This window comes from Nipponia nippon, unplaced genomic scaffold (assembly GCF_047370975.1).
Source record: "Nipponia nippon isolate SJK-2023a ecotype South Korea unplaced genomic scaffold, ASM4737097v1 scaffold_21, whole genome shotgun sequence".
NCBI classification, from domain to species: Eukaryota; Metazoa; Chordata; class Aves; order Pelecaniformes; family Threskiornithidae; genus Nipponia; species Nipponia nippon.
Genome location: NW_028262338.1, coordinates 7,547,737 through 7,564,730, shown reverse-complemented (window position 1 = coordinate 7,564,730; position 16,994 = coordinate 7,547,737). Strand labels below are relative to the sequence as shown.

Below are 16,994 nucleotides of genomic sequence, written 5' to 3'. Positions count from 1 at the left end.
TAGCCAAATTTTGTGGTACTCGCGCTGCACAGATCCTGCTGTGTTTTCCAGTTCCGTATAGTACTGTAAAGGTTGCCATATAAGAAACATTCCCAAACACTCAGTCTTACCCTTTTCTCTATGAACTTGATTCCATAGGCATGAAATACCACTAAGTAACAACTGATGGTTAGGGTTCCATCCTAAAATCAAATGCCCTGCCTGAGAACCTCTGTTTCCTCATTTTCAAGATAATCTAAGAAATAATAATTACACACGTAATTGCAAACAAAATACAAATTTAGTTAAACAAGCTAAAATATAACGTAACTAGCCGATCAGGTCATTCAAGACAGACAGAGAAAAAAGAGTAAATACCCTGGTAAACTCTTTCTTAGGAGGTCGAATTTGATCCCCTTAACAAACACCAGACTTTCTGGGCCCCTGGAAGAACAGCCCTTGTTGCAGTTATTGAGGATGAGGCGGGGGGTTCTAATGGATTTTTGATGAAATCTTAATGAAAATTCAGCATGAGAACAATACAGAGAGAAATCTTTTCTTAGTGTATTCTGTGCTCTATTCGTTTTAGCCAAGCAGGAGCAAGTAGTCTTTGAACTAAATATGCATGCTGATGTATTGCATACTTTCTCATTCTGCTTTGCTTTTAAGAAAATAAACAAGCACTAGCTGAGAAGAAATAATCACTGGAGATTTAAAATTCCTTCACACTTCTGAGAGCAGAAAACAATGAAAGCAGCTATAATCTGATTCTAATTGGAAATCAACACAGTTACAGATGGAAATTTCTCTACAAAAATAGCTCAAGATTTCATCCAAGTCAACAGTCTCTCACCTTGACGCAGAAACTAGAATTTCTTCATATTCCCACATTGTACAACAAGGTGAAATTGAAAGGTATTACTGCCTCTAGACAGGTGAATATGAAAAATCCCTCTCTCGTTTAACATTTTTCATTGTCTCTGATGAGAAACTTTTAAAATTGAGCTTGTTCATGTCCAACATACCAAAACATAATTTTTTTTCATGGCTTTTATAAATGCCATACGTGCTGAAGGCAATCACAACCAGTCACGTTAATCTCTCTTTAAACCTTTCAGAAGTGACCCATTTGATCCCCCCACTCCCTGCAAGGATGGGCAGTCTGCCTGAGCAGGCATAGGTGCTTAGTCGTTGCCCGGTCTGTTCAACAACTCCTTTGCAACCCTGTTACCAATTCTTGCACTTTCCTACTTGGAGCACAGCCCTCATCCTCTTCCACTTTGTGGGCCAAGTGTCAGATCTCAGTCATGATGTGTTTGAAACACAATACATAAACTTCCTTTGTGCCCTCCTGATTCTGGCGGATATTTTATCTGTCAGAGCACTACAAACAACCTTCAACTGCCAGTTAGGCTGCTTCTAGATGGCAGGACAACATATGCAGTACGTGTGGTGCAGTACTGAGGGCCAGATTCCTTCTGCCCTTAGTCTGATTCCTTCCTGCAGATAGCTAACTAACGTACCTCATACGCAGCTTCTTGTAACGCAACATTACTGCCTAGAAAACAAGTACCAAGAGGCATAATAAAATCCAGGTCACGGATTCTCAGGTGTTCTCGTACACATTAGTGAAGAGTTTAACACAGCCATAACATAAGCAATAATGTAATACCTCCTGCAGTAATGCTCACTTGCAGCAGACTGCCTTGGGGAGGACACTCCGTTTTTCATCCCAAGAAGGGACAGCTGTATATTTATGCAAAGTATTTCATTTTTGCTGTATTTTTAGGCATATTTGAACATGTCTACCAAATCCCCTTGCTCAGAATTTTTTCTTCTATAAAATACTTGCAATTTTGCATTGCAAGCTGATAAGCAAATTAGCTGTTTTAGGCAAAACTTCCTGTCACTCCGCGTGCTGAACATCAGGCTTCTCCGCAGACAACGTAAACGTAGGGAGAGCCCCACGGGACTGTCCATCTCCCTGCACGGTATCTTGCCTGCAGAGCTAAGCTTGCAGCTTAAACTACTGTAAGGCAGTGTAAGATAAATGAATACATGTGGTGAATAATAATGTTGTGTTTTGTAACCTATACGTTAGAAACCAGCATCGCTACAAACCAGAGACCTTTTGGACAGATGTTGTTGTGCACTGTTACACACGCCACAATGGTTCAGGACTAGAGATGAAGATGAGTACTGAATCCTCCTGAAATTTCAGGAGGAATTTAACAAGCAGAAAGTAATAATTTAAAATGGAACTTAGGCAAGATACTAGCACTAATGCCTTAAATTTGCAAAAAAGGAAGAAAGGGGAGGAACACAGGTAGCGTCACTGCGTGCACAGGGAAAAGTTGTGACTGATTTATCTGACTTGTGTCTATAATGAAAACTGTAAAAGCAGATTAGCGCTCTATTGTACTGTGCCATGTACAAATATCTTTACTAATACCAAAAGGATGTAAAAAGCTGCTGAATGGGAGAAACTTTACCTATGCTTCGCCAGGGGGTACTGCACTATATAAACGACAAGAGGAAAGCAAGGGTTTGGCAAACAGACTACTCTTAACAACTACCATGGGTTATTCACAGAACGTATTCCACTTGGCAATATTCTTCGTCTCTCATTCATCACTGAATTTGATGAAAACACTCCAATCACTTATGGTGATTGGTGCTATTGTATTCTATGTAGCTGCATATAACCTAATTACATGAATATTTATTATCTCAAGTGTGACCTTTCTGTTGCTTATTCCAAGCAGAGTCATTCTGAATAGCTACTGGTCCTTTACAGGTATTTTATTATAGACAGCATGTTCTTATATCCACACCTAGCCTGTACCTGAGACTAGAATACAGCTAATCTTAAAAGTTTTTTTTTTTCCTTTTTTTAAACTGAGCATGTAAATGGTCGTTTCTTCAGGTTACTTATACATAGCAAAAAACCATAGCTAAATAATGGAAGAACCTCAGAAGGCTACTATACTTCCCCTCATAAAAGAAATGGGCAAAACAAAACCTATTTATTGCAATTGACATTTTAGGTATAAATCCTGCACAATATAACTAATAGATTACCAGTTAGCTTTAAAATTATTTAAAAAATAATCAAAAGCAGAGCCTCAAATACTTATTCTTTATGTTTTCCCAGTAAATGAAGTACAACAATTTTAGGAGTATTTCAAAATTATTTATATCACAACATTTAAACTCAACCTAAAATAATGATAAGTTATTTACCCCCAAAATCATATACTTTTTGCCTATTGAAATTATAATTCTAGTGCATCATAAGAAGCTAAAAAAGAGCACAGAGAAACATATAAAATTTCCTTGACTGCTAAGAAATAATAATGAAGTAAATACTAAAAAACCATTAAAATGTGAGTAGATCCCTTTTTTGGTTACGTGCATTTGGTAAAGAGTTACATAAGACCAGGTGAGGCTAGGCAGCATGACAAGCATTTTTTTCAGAAAAGACCACTTATTCCAAATACTTCGTCTTTGAATGGAAAACCAAACCAACCCAACCCACCCACCCACCCAGTGGCAGTTAAAACGCAGTGCCTGGCTTTGACTTCCATTGAGTAAACTGGAATGAGGCATCTGTCCCTCATAGCAACCTACTGTGTCACCACTGGACACATACAATAGTGATTCAGGCTTACTGGTATGAAGCAGAAATTTTCATGGGAAGACGTACAACGTATCACCTCTATGTCGAACAAACACTTTAGAAAGGACAAGATCTTCATCTGATGTAATGACGTTTCAGCTGATCACTTTCATTTTTCCACAACAGAAGTCTAATCACATCAATTTTATTTAAGAAAGAGGGAAGCGGAAAGGGGGAGGGAGAGGTGAGTGGAAGGCTTGCTTTGATTTTGTGATACACATAAAGTAATGAAATTCCCATGTCAAGGCATTTTATAGAAATATTACAACCAGTCTACACCACAGCCAGAAAGAGAAGAAGAGAGTTGAGTAAAGGTTAATTCTCTGTGCTTTCAGAAAGCACCAGCTTTGGAGGAGTAGGACCTACAAACCACAGCGCACCCCTAACTTTAAGATATCTATGAAGCACAGTGCACAGTAAGATAGAGTCATCTATTTGTAAAAGCTGTATCCACAGTTGATGACGTTTCCTGCCTAAATACACAGAAAGATAAAGCAAAGAAAGAATCACAAAATGTCATCGCTTCAAATTTGCAAATAGTCTACGTGAACTAATTATTGCAGTAAGAGCCCCGAACACAGATAAAAGATGGATCATATTCACAGCACACATGAAGGCGCTAACTCAATTTCTTCCTTTAGCAGAATCATCGGACACAATTATTGAAGTACATAGCGGGATGCATAAATAGCTTGTTATCACCTAGAAATATTGCATACTCTCCCACATGTACAGAAGAGAACCAACGGGGCATATCTGAAAACCTGTGAAGTCCACTTCAGCGTAAATTCCATGAAAACTCAAAGAGAGAAAGGGGTAAGAGGAGCAGCAGCCCCTCTAGCCAGCCTCTTTCTATCCCTCTGGCCCCTCCTCAGAAGCAAAAGAAACCCCTGTGCAGCAGATCCTGCAGGAAAACAGCTTTCTGAGGAAGCTTACCGCAGGTCTCGGCTTCTTCCCTTTTAAGTGTTTCAGACTGAACTGACCCACGGGTATGTGGAGCAGGCACATCTTCAGCACTAACGTCCTGATGGTCCTTACAGGAATGGGGCAATGCAGGAGCTGCAACGTGAAGCGGATAGGGCTTGCTGTGCTGCCAGGTTCACAATTTTGTGAAAAAGCAGCTGAACAGTCCTCCTCTCTCTAAGCACCTAGTTCCTATATTTTTCACTAAAGACTGCTCTGATACCATCACAGTCAGACTGTGCCAATTTCTGTGAATCCAATTTATCCCGCCTTTTTAGGATTAGGGGGTTAGGTGACAGATTGAAGCAAAAATACCCGCATGTCTCTTCCCTTCCCTTACCCCTGAGTCTGCACACAAACTCGGTGTTGCATGGCATGATTCATGTGAGTGAAAAGAAGAGGAATTATGAAATTATTAGAGGCTCCCCGGCTTTGCTTTGCACCTTGCAGACCTTTCCTTGCTCTTCTCAACCTTTTCCTCTTTCAGCCTTTTTTTAAATCCGTGCAGCAATGGGATACAGCATATTCCAGCCGATGAGCAGACATACTCAGCACTAAAGATTTTGTCAGTGACAAACCACATCCTAGTATGAATTCTGAATAATGTTCTTTTGGCACAGATTGAAAGGATGCCTATTAGCATCCCCCTGAGAAGCTGAGATCTTTACATTTTCCTTTGTCACGACACAGACATGATGTAAATTTCTATTCCCTTTTGGTATGCTCTGTCTGCTGGGCACATTCAGACTGTCTGGGCAATGACCCTTTAGTGAAGTGAGTCACAGCTTAAAAGGTAAAATGCAATTCCATTATTTTTGGTGCTGTGAGTAAAAATGCGCAGAGTTCAGCAAAAGATATACAGATGCGTACTGCAAAACAACAAAAGCTTTGCCCTCTGTCCAACCAACTGAGCTTTAACATCTTTGGTCCTTTAGATCTTTTGCCACAACCCCTATTTCTTGAGCCTTTTTCTTATTTCCTTGTCAGGTTGTGAGTGATTTGTTTCCATGCTCTTCCTTGTAGCAAGATAGATTTAAACTGACTAGCACTTGATTCCTTCTATTCATAGTATCTTCATCTTCTTCAGTTCATTTTAACTTCCCCATCACACTTAGCTCCTTTATTTGTTTGTTCCTCTTTAGACAGGCAGAAGCGAGTAGTGTTTACTTTGCTTGCTTATATAACTGATTTTCTCAGCTATGCAAACAGTACCAAGACTGTGAGAGTCTTCAGTAGACAGACATTTTGCTAGTCAGTACCTGTAAAAACATTATCAGTCACTTTTCCTTGGTTTTGTATCACTTGCTGACAATGGATTTGTTACTCTTTTTCCTTCTGTGACTGCAGTAGCACTTTATTGTGATTTTTTGCCGTTAATATAATTAATATGCTAATAAGACACAGTGGCGTGAACACTTGTGGTTTACTGCACCCTGTATCTCTACTCCCATCAGCTTTAATTCCTGATTTGCTTGAGATGGTAGTTCACGATGATGAAAAATTATCTAAGATCACAACCCCAAGATCCAGAGGAACCGCAACTCTGCTGTGTCGAATGCTTTCCATCAAGGGTGTGGTACTGGTGTGGTGTTAGCGTGGTACTGACACATGTGAGAAAGTAGCACGGGTTGTCATAGAGCCCCAAGCGCAACAGGAACAGCCAGACCCAGACCGGTAGCTTCTAACTGTTATTCCCCGGCGCCTGTTACCCAGAACACACACAGAGCGTTGGGATTCCTCCTGAGCACCAGAAGATTAATTCATGCCACCGCCACCCACTGGATTACACTTCGATGACTGCCCGGCAAGAAACTGCAATAGCATTGATAAGACCCAAGCCAAGATACTAAGACTGCCATTTAGCCTAACACTTTGGGTTCAAAGGTAATGTACATTGTAAGCCCTTTGAGAAGAGGTGAGACAGAAAGGCTTTAAATAATGTAACTCTGTAAGGATTTTATAGTTCCTGTATTTTTCCACCCTCATTTAAAACCGTACTTTTGTAAAGCCAATTAAGATTCTTCCACCTTAAAGTTCACCTGTTAGGCCTGTCTTTCATCTGTTCATATGCCTGTTACTGATTCTGCAGAAAATATGGTATTTTTGCTCTGACACAGCAAGGGTTAAGACTCACTGCTCCTCTAGGACCATGGATTGCGCGTTCTGTGCTGAAGCATAGTTAATGCACTTTGGAGAGCATCTGCCTCAGCTCAATGCCTAACAAAACACATGGGGTACCCGTGTGACAGAACAGGACCAGGTGAAACAATGGCTGCCAAAGAGCAAAAATAATCGTTCAGCATTTTTGAAACTGTCAGCTCGATAGTCCTGGCACCTGAACTACTCCAGCTATAGAATGAATTGCCTGTCTGGTTTCCTCCTACTTTCACTAGAACATGCTGTTGCGAGCATTAAAAAGGTAGTGCAATTCACTCTCCTCATAGTCTCAATGTTTTGCCCCTCTTCCCACGCTATCCCCAAGACAGGCACTGTGTATTTGTGGACAGAAATGAAATTACTAATTTCAAATTGCTTAGCCTAGCAAGACTGCAAAATCCTTATTGTGCATTAAATTCTTTGTATTTCCCACATTTGTCAGCAGGGCTCTGTGTCTGGGTTCTAGTTAACAATATGGTTATTCAGAAAACAAACATCAAACCTCTCTTTCCATGTGGTGCCAGAGCATTCTCTTGTGTGACTCTGGGCAGCAGCCCATGTGTCTCCCCAGGGTTACAACCCTCTTCTTCTATGTGGCCTCGACATCTTGAGAAGTGATAGGAAAAGAACTACAGGAACAGCATCAAGCAAACCTGCTCAGAAAGAGAAAGGAAATTGTAAAGAAAAAAGAAAAGAAAGAAAGGAAAACCATGCACAGTGCGAAGCTTACAAACCCCTTGTACAAGCAAATAAATAAATAAAACACTACTAACGTATGAGTGACTGAAAGACAATAGCTTATCAGTCTCAGTTGCATCAAAAAGTTCCAATTTCACACTCTGACACCTTACATTACTGAAAAGAAAGATATAAATTTGTGCATTAATCAGAAGACAGTGAAACGTAAATGTTTCCCCCCATTCCCACCTGCAATTTGTGATTTGGAAAAATATCACAAGAACAGTAGGAACTGGCATTAAAATAGAGATAGAATGACATCTACTGGCTGTCAGGAACTGGCTTGTTTCACTGCTGAAAATGTTTTGGGTTTTTTCTCCCTTTCCTCAAAATGTCTAATCTGAGACTCCTATTGTTAGTCATAGGGTTTAGCTATTCAACAGGGAATAAAGAATAGATCAATAAATTCCCCAAATAAAAGCCTCCTCTTGTCAATTTTTAACCAATTAACTACCCAATTAAAAATACCTGCATAAACAGCTTAATGTGTTTCAGATCTTTAATATTAATGCTAGTGAGTAAATAGATGCTCTGCTTAAGAGCTACCAGAAACTGCAAAAAGCCACTGCAATTTTGCACTGGATGCAGGTTTCCATAGCACATTTTACTAGAATAAATAATACTGATAAACAGAACTATGTCTCTTATAAAAAAAAAATACTTAAGCAGCTAGATTCTACAGTGCTGCATCACTTTGTAGAGGAATAACCATTACCTTTTTTCCTGGATTAATTGAGTGCAATATGGTTGTCCTGGTTTCAGCTGGGATAGAGTTAGTTTTCTTCTTGGTAGCCGGTATGGTGCTGTGTTTTGGGTTTAGGATGAGAACAATGTCGGTAACACACTGATACTTTGGTTCTTGCTAAGTAGTTGCCAAGTGGCGCTCATGCTGGTCAAGGACTTTTCAGCTTCCCAGGCTCTGCCGGGTGCACAAGAAGCTAGGAGGGGGCACAGCCAGGCCAGCTGACCCAGACTGGCCAAGGGGCTATTCCATACCACATGACATCATGCTCAGTATATGAGCGGGAGGAGTTGGCTGGGGGGGGGCAACAATCGCTGCTTGGGGGACGTGCTGAGCATCAGTCGGTGGGTGGTGAGCAACTGTACAGTTATTGCTTGCTTTGTATTACTATTGTATTATTATTATTATTAGTTTTTATTATTATTGTTATTATTACTATTACTACTGTTCTATTTTTATTTTACTTTAGTTATTAACCGTGACAATTGTTCATTTTCTTTACTTAAAACTTCCCAAATCCTCCTTTTTTAATGATTCTATATATTTTCATATGAACAAGATATTGGATTCCCAGAGTTTCTTTGCTCCTACTGCTTTTTTAACCAACCTAGAATCATCATCAGTGATACAAAAATCTCAGGTCTTGAGATTTTGTTAAAGGTCACAGAAACATCTCAGTCTTAAGTGAACATTCCTCTCTCTACTATACACGTGTTCTTGGTCTCTCCACTTATGGATCCTTTCGGTACGAGCGTGGCCCTTTTCCCTGTTAGCAGTGATACTCTGCGGGTGATACTGCCAGTACAGACAAATTGATCTTCCTCACTTTCTATCTACCACAAGGTGTGTTTTCTTCTCCTGCAGTTTCTCCATGCTGGTTAATTAATCTCCTCTCAAGTCTCATGTCTGCTCACCAGGAAACATCTCTCTAGCTCTCACGCCTCTGGTAATAATCAGAAATTAGTGCGATATAGACGTGAGCATTTGGTCATTCTTTCCTAATATATTCAGCTCAGAAATAGAAAAATTCTAAGAAGATCACAGTCTTATCCTGGTTAGGAAAACAGAAATTATAAACATAATTGAGTTGGTGTGTATATATTCATCTATATAGCATATATTTATATGACATACTGCAGAGAAGCAAAAGTAAGACTCATTTCTGGCCTTGAGCCATGGCCAAACTAGACAAATATATACAATGAGATAGCATGTAAACAAAGATGGGGAAAAAGTTGAGGATGAACAAAAATAAGGATAAGAGCTGATATTTGCAATAGCAGACTTAGGGGATTTAGGTATGACTCTTGTAAAATGTCAATGGCCTCTCCACTGCAGGTATGGATACAGACTTAATAGGAACAGCACAGCTGTGCAGCTGCACGGAGCAGTGCCCCCTTTGCCCCAGCCCAATGGGCTTCCATTCAGAGAAGGGGATGCTGTGCCAAGCTGCAGCTGTGAAGCTCCCTTTGCCCCAGCCCAATGGGCTTGGATTCAGAGAAGGGGATGCTGTGCCAAGCTGCAGCTGTGAAAAGACACACAGGCATCCCCTGATGCTCTTTACTGCATCAGCTTCCTTTGGTCTATGTATCTGGCAAACAGAACCACAAACCTGGAGGGAAGCTACAGTGCTGCACGGGTGTGCATGAATTGCCAGGGCCACAGCAGGGCAGAACAAAAGGGGATGAATTTGCAGCACTCATATGCCTTTTTATTTCATTTGATGTAATGTATTTAAGTTCACAAAATGTTCCCAGGTATTCCTTTAGGGACAGTGTGGATATATTCATGCCACCTCTTTTTGTCCTAACCTATTATCTTCAAAAAAAGCTAGCAATGCACTAAACTGAAATTGATATATTGTTCTTGATAACTTTTTACTGCACAAGCTATCAGAGAAAACACAGTGTTCGCTGAAGTCAATAAGAATCATCCAGAAGTTAGCAGGAATGATAAGGTAAATTAATTTAGATTTGAGTATCAGTACACTGGTTATCTATTGAAGTCATATTCAAATACACTGAATAAATACTTGAAGATATGACATGTTCCAATGTATCCATAAGAAGAAACATGGTATACACCTAGCTTTAAGGAATTCAAAATGCAAAATTCTGATTGTCCAATGATCAGTAAAATAAAACATAATCTGAATATCATTTAGCATTCTATTACAAGTTTGAGTCCTTTAATAATTGTATCTTATACATATGTGTGCACACATACGTATATGAATGACAGCTTTCATTCTAAATAGCTGAAAAATGAAATAATTTTGTCAAAATACAAACTTTGAGGGTGAAGTGGTCATCAGCACTCAAAGGAATTCCTGCCAGAAATTAACATGTGTTAGATAATTATGACAAAGATGAAAAAGGTGAAAAATTACTTTGCATGATGTGGGTTAACCCTGGTAGGCAGTCACGCACCAGAACAGGCACCTGCTTGCCCCTCCATCCCCCCCACCAGAGTGGGATGGGGGAAGAGGAAAGGAAGAGTAAAAGCCAGAAAACTTGTGGGTCGAGATAAAAATTGTGTAATAACCAAAAGAGAAGTGCAAGAAGAGAGAAAGAAAACAAAACAAGTGATGCAAAGGCAATCAGTCATCACCTCCCATGGGTAGACAGATGTCCAGTCAGTTCCCGAGCAAAAGATGGCTCATCTCCCTAAACTCCCTCCTCTCTGTTTTTCATTCCTGAGCATGACATCATGTGGTATGGAATATCCCCCTGGGCAGCGGGGGGCAGCCGTCCCGGCCGTGTCCCCTCCCAGCTCCTTGTGCCCCCCAGCCGGCTCACTGGCAGGGCAGGATGACAAACAGAAAAGGCCTGGGCGCTCTGTAAGCACTGCTCAGTCACAGCTAAAACATCCCTGTGTTAGCAACACTGTTTTAGTCACAAATCCAAAACACAGCCCCATAGGAGCTACTACGAGGAAAATTACCTGTAATCCCAGCCAAAACCAGTACACATGACAATATTTTGGACACCAAGTCTATTTACAGGAAAGCTGGAGATAATTTAACAACTCTTGTATTACAACCAGCACTGAGGAAAAAGAGAAATGGTATAAGATGTGAGGTGCCACTTCGGTATTGTAACAGCAGACTTCTGATCAACAAATTTCAGGAAATCGACTGAATGAGATTTTATTTTAATTGCTAATAAATAATTATCTTTTGGCTTAAACTTCAACGTAACTTCTGTTCTTCTTACTCTTTCATCATGTTTCATAGTCTCTCAGTGAGGGAGAGAAGTTTTAATGTGATGGCAAGCTATAGTATTTCACGTTCATAGATTTTAACCACAAAATTCTGAACTATGGGTTATTCATAAATCCTACCATTACAGATTCAAATGGTTAGCCCACTTTGAAAGTTCTAGTTCAAACAGGCAGAGAGCAGTAGGTTGCTTAAACTCAAACTATTCATCAAAAAATTCCCACAGAAGAACACAGCTTGAAATATCTTTACTTCCTAGGGGGCAAAATCTGTCATTTCACCCAGCTCAGAATGCTACAATAGAGTCACCTCATCTTTTCCTAAAAAAAAAAAAAAAAAAAATCCACAAAAAAAACAACCACAAAACCAAAATAGGTCCGATGAATCATACCCTAGAAGCGCCTATTTCTCTTCAGCAAGTTCAAGACAAATCTAGCTGAGATACAGATATCTGTATTGCAGAAGTCTGAAGTTAGATGAGACTGAATCTCAGCCTATAGATAAGAAAAATTCTCCTTGCACTCAATCTCCCGGCAGTCTTCAGGACTGAATTTTGGCCTACTATTTCACTGCTTGGAGAGGCTGGAGCACTTGAAGTGCATCCTACCATACCCTGCCTAATGTGTGCTGAGGTGTGCATTCTGCAGACGCGGGGCAGTTCATCTGTGTGCTTCTGCACGCAACTGGGACTTCAGGTCTGCATTGCCTATACATGTCACGTAAAGGGAGCAGACCACCAAGACCAGTAAAAGGAGTAGTCATTCAGTTTATATCAGAACTGAGTATTTGCTATTGGCGAGCACAATTTGCTGAGGTTCCGTATGAGAGTCTTTTCTACACTTAAATGGATTTTTTTTTATTTCAATGTATACCTATTTCACAGTCCTGATCTGGTATCTGCATTTACAGATGACTCTCCAAATGATTGTGTATTAAAGTTGAAAAGGAAATATTTTTGTCCTGTGATATTGTTTAAGATCTTGATAATATTCTTATTGTGTAACTGTCTTTTTTTCAACATTTCTATTCACAGGTCCATGTAAAAAACATAGATCTTTTGTTATGTGAATAAAGTCTACAATAAGAAATTGAGGAGGGTTGAAGCTATGTCTGACTTCATACATCACAATGATTAATTTTTGCCATCATTAAATAACTTTCTAACTAGTATTTTGAAATGGAGATATAAAATATAAAGGTATAATGCAATAGGTTTACAGCAACCTAATGTGACATAATATGGTGTTCCTTTCATTTTTAATTAATTAAAAGTCATTATAACTTAATAAATTCTAGTTCCAAATATGTATTTCTGGTGCTGTTACGGAAACACACTAACAACAATAAACATTTATTGAAAGTTACCTTACACTTATGATATTCCATAAAACCATTTCTTCCAGTAGCCTGCCTACCACTTTCTCTCAAAATTGTTTTCTATATTCCAGAAAAAGTGATGCGTTAGGATAACTGCAATGTGGTCATTCATTGACTGTTACAATAAATTTGTCAGGAGAAGTTTCATCTGGTTAAGGGTAGAAGCATTCTAATTGTCTGCCTATTTAATGGGCCCCAGGCAGGCATAATGATTTTATATAAAACTATAATGTATGTTATATGACCTGCATAAAAGTCTAAAAGAATGCTAGCTATTTCAGTGAATGCATGCTGCCTTCTATAAAACTGCACTGATGTAGGTTCAAGTCCCATTTTAGCCCAAAGGAGAAAAAGAGGCTTTTCCCCTCAGCTTAAGTCATAAACACAAACAACATCACTGTGTTACAGCTGGGTCCTTGCCTGGCTTTCTGCGCTTACCTAGAGTTTTAAGTATGAACTGCTGCTGGTTGAACTAAGACGAAATGTTCCATAGCTTTCAGTTATACCAATTCACAGTCTCTGTAAATCATCACTGAGCGAGACTGTAACACCCTTCTTCTATGGAGTGTTTATGGCCTTTATCCCATTATGCCTTTATACTTTAGCCCCAGGTAAACATTTAAAAAAAAAAAAAAATTAAAAAAAATCACTTCAGTTCTTACCTTCTCTGACCAAGACATTCTAAACGGGTTTCCAAAGTTCATTTCAATCCTTAACATAATGCCCTGCAGCCAGCACCACGAGCTTAATTCTCAACTTTGTCTTCAGCAAAATCTACAAAATAAAGCAGAATAAACTAAGTTCATTTTTTATGATACAGGTATCAAAATATCTGAGTGAAGTAATTATAATGCTTTTTGTTTTAGAAATGCGTAAGTCAAGCAGCTTTTACTGCATGATTTAGTACCTTTGCTTAGTCTCTTCCAGTTTAGAGATGACCTTTAAAGGTCCCTTCCAACCCAAACTATTCTATGATTCTACAACAACTGCCTTGAATGGTTTGTAAAGATCAATTGTTTTAAAGACGTAGCATCTTAAAATAAAAGATTAAATTAAATTATACTAGAAAGCTCAGGATATTATAAAGAAAAAACGCAGGCTTTCTCAGCGGACTAATCATCACTAATTTTTCATTACATGGTTTTCAATAAGGAAACTATATCAAGTCAACTCTTAATGCATGTACTTTTTCGTAGTTACAGGACCAACAGCCACATTATTATGGCTTTAACAGCCAACGTCAGACTAACAGTGTCATATTAACCTTTGCAATTTAGAGCACCGTGCAGCTTCCTGTGTTTTAAAAAAAAAAAAAAAATACAAGTTTAATTAACTTATTTTGATTTCCAGTATGTAAAATGTATGCAAGTCTAAGAATGAACTAAAGTAATGACCACTTTCAAAAAATACAAGGTTTTGGGGCGAGTTCTTTGAGATCCTTTTCTGCAGAACACAGCAAAGCTTTTTGTAGAATTCCTCACTCTCCCCAAAGGTGAATATGTTGCCACTACATTCACCTAACAGCACTTCTTAAAACCCTCAATCCTTTTTGAGGCCGCTAGGTGTTCTCTACACTTCAACAACCTTTTTTATGATTTATTCCACAATTAGTATGTATCTCAAATCTCACAGCGTACTTCAGAGAACCAAAGTTTCTCAAGCACAGTGAATGCTTGACATCAGCTTTCTCACAGGTGAAAAAAAAAATTAAAAATACCTGTGAGATTATTTTTTGCTTAGAGCAAAATTTGCAACTTAGATATTTATGCACTGAGTCTTATCAGTTGGAAAAAATGTATTGTATCTTTCTCTTTCTACTTTAAATTAGAAAATGCTTTCAGCATTATAATTTCAGATTGAAAATGCTTACAGAATAAAACACTGTGTTGGGTAACCACAGCTAACCAACCCTGTGGCAGCCAAAGGAAGATTTATCAGTAATGTTCATAAGCACTGATATAGACAGAATTAAATTATTATCGTCGTGGCCTTTATTGATTATTATATCACACAATGTGACTTCAAGTGTGACACAAAATACCTTGAAAAATATTTCACCTCCAAGTGTTTATGTCAACAGCTATGAGAAAAGTTCTTTTTCTTGACCTTTTACCACAAGCAAATCCTTCACATATTACATATTGATTTTGTGTATTTCAGAATATGGGTGACGTATCTAGAAGGATGAAAGCCTAAATGAGTTGTGATCAAAGATGCTTTCTTTTGATAAACAAGGATTAGCCACAAAACCTTCGATGAAAAAAAAATAAATCACCTAAAGGAAGGAGGCAATCTGCAACAGCATACATAATTCAAGTTAAAGTGCATATGAAGATACGGGAAAATGTATCAGATTCATATCGCATATGTAGAACTGTTCATTTTGCTTCTGCTTCATTAATGTAGTAGTAAAAATCAGGGAGGAGACCTTTTTACAGCACGCAAAGGGCATACGCTCTTCCACACTGGATGTCCAGGTTTTGTCTCACTGCATCAGTGGGTCAAACCTGTTCCAAAAGGAAGTTTGATTTCAGTGACATCACCTGATTTTATGTAACTGGAGTAAAGTTTAATTTGTCCTACTGCTCTAGAAGTCTTTTGTAGCTGTACTATTGAAATACTCATTTGTCCAGGTTGTACACGTCAAATAAATTATTATTTTAGATCACCAGAAATACGGCTTTATACTCTGAAAATTAATAAAAAAAGGAAAGCCACATAACAAATATAATGAAAATTAAACCTTTGTAAGAATAAAAATCAGGAAACTCATTTCCTATAGGATCTCCATAAGAGAGGAATATAATTTTGTGATGTGTTCTAGTTTCACCCAGGCTGGACAATCTTCTCTTCACTCAGCTTCCAAGCCTATTTTTCTTATTTTACACATATTGACAAAACTTTGATCCCTTCTCCTGCAGAAATCAATTTTTTTTTCCCTGCAGGGACTAAATTATCATCTGCAATGAGTTTTGTAAAAAGTGGTTCTTGAAAAACTATAGAGAAAACATTTGTCTCATGTTTTCCTGTGCCACAGACTTCGTTATGTCTGTGCCATTTCCTTCTTTCTGTTTTTTAGAATTTTAGAAGTTCTTCTCAAGAAGCTACTGATCTACTTTCTCCATACAGTTGAAATAGTGCATCAGGTTTTATGCCTGACATTCAGAGGGATATACTGAAAGCGTATCCCCCAGTCAGCTATTCACATTGCTCAAGGGGAGTATAGAATAGAATCACGCTAGCATCCCCGGTCCTCTCTCTTACCAGTTATACTGGTTACTGATTTTGTGCCACCTGAAATGTAACAGATTACCTATTGTTTCCTTTCTTAGTAAAAACTGCCACTGTGATTGAAAAAAAACTGGGCTTGTCCTATGAAATAGTGTTTTGCCTGACTTCTAGTCAAGAGAAAAACAAAAGGGAAACAGAATGAAGCAACTAAGGCTTTCTTTAGTAATATGTTGCACAAGTGCCTCTGGAATTTATATTCCCACCTAACACCAGTACAAATTCCAAAACAAATCAAAGTGTACTGCTGGGGGGTGGGGGAGGTGGGGGGGAACCAAACTATTTTAAAAGTCTGAATTTTTACAGTCTGGGACATTTTGCTCTTTCTTGGACAGTAAACTCACAACTGGCAATTTCAATGAGGATCCCAAGGAAACACTTGCCAGACCCTTCCACTTTTTGTGGACAATAAAAATGCATTGTGTCTGATAACTCCATTCCCAGAAAAAATTTCTTCCCAGCGCCTGCTGAAAAGTATTTCAATGCTGAGCTGTTGCTATTGGAAGCACAGTCTAGACAAAGATAAAATTAGAAGCAAGCATTGTCCTTTTTGGAAAGCACAAAGTAGTATGTAATCTAATCTCATCTCAGCAAAGACTTTGCCTGTCTTGTCTACATTATCTAGTGACATTATAAAATGGTGGACAGGACCCTCTTTTCTTGAATTGAGTAGGAATCTGACAAGTGCAGCCCCAAAAGCAGATATAATGAAATATAAACACCTACCAGCTATCAAGAGAAAAAAAAAAACAAAAAACTTGACAACTACGGTATTCATCACTGTCAAACAAAATCTTTCTATTTTCCATAGCAATGTAGAAAACATGTCAGATATAGCAACAATAATGATT

At 38.6% G+C, this 16,994-nt stretch overlaps 1 long non-coding RNA gene across 2 annotated transcripts in view; it reads right to left on the bottom strand.

Moving 5' to 3' along the window:
- The window catches only part of LOC148055543 (uncharacterized), a 276,819-nt gene that overhangs the window by 97,870 nt on the left and 161,955 nt on the right, over nt 1–16,994 (bottom strand). For both annotated transcript variants that reach the window (XR_015705312.1, XR_015705313.1), the window contains exons 4-5: nt 13,518–13,629; nt 7,281–7,431 (exon numbers count right to left, since the gene is read on the bottom strand). This is a non-coding gene — a long non-coding RNA (uncharacterized LOC148055543). The remainder of the gene's footprint in view (nt 1–7,280; nt 7,432–13,517; nt 13,630–16,994) is intronic.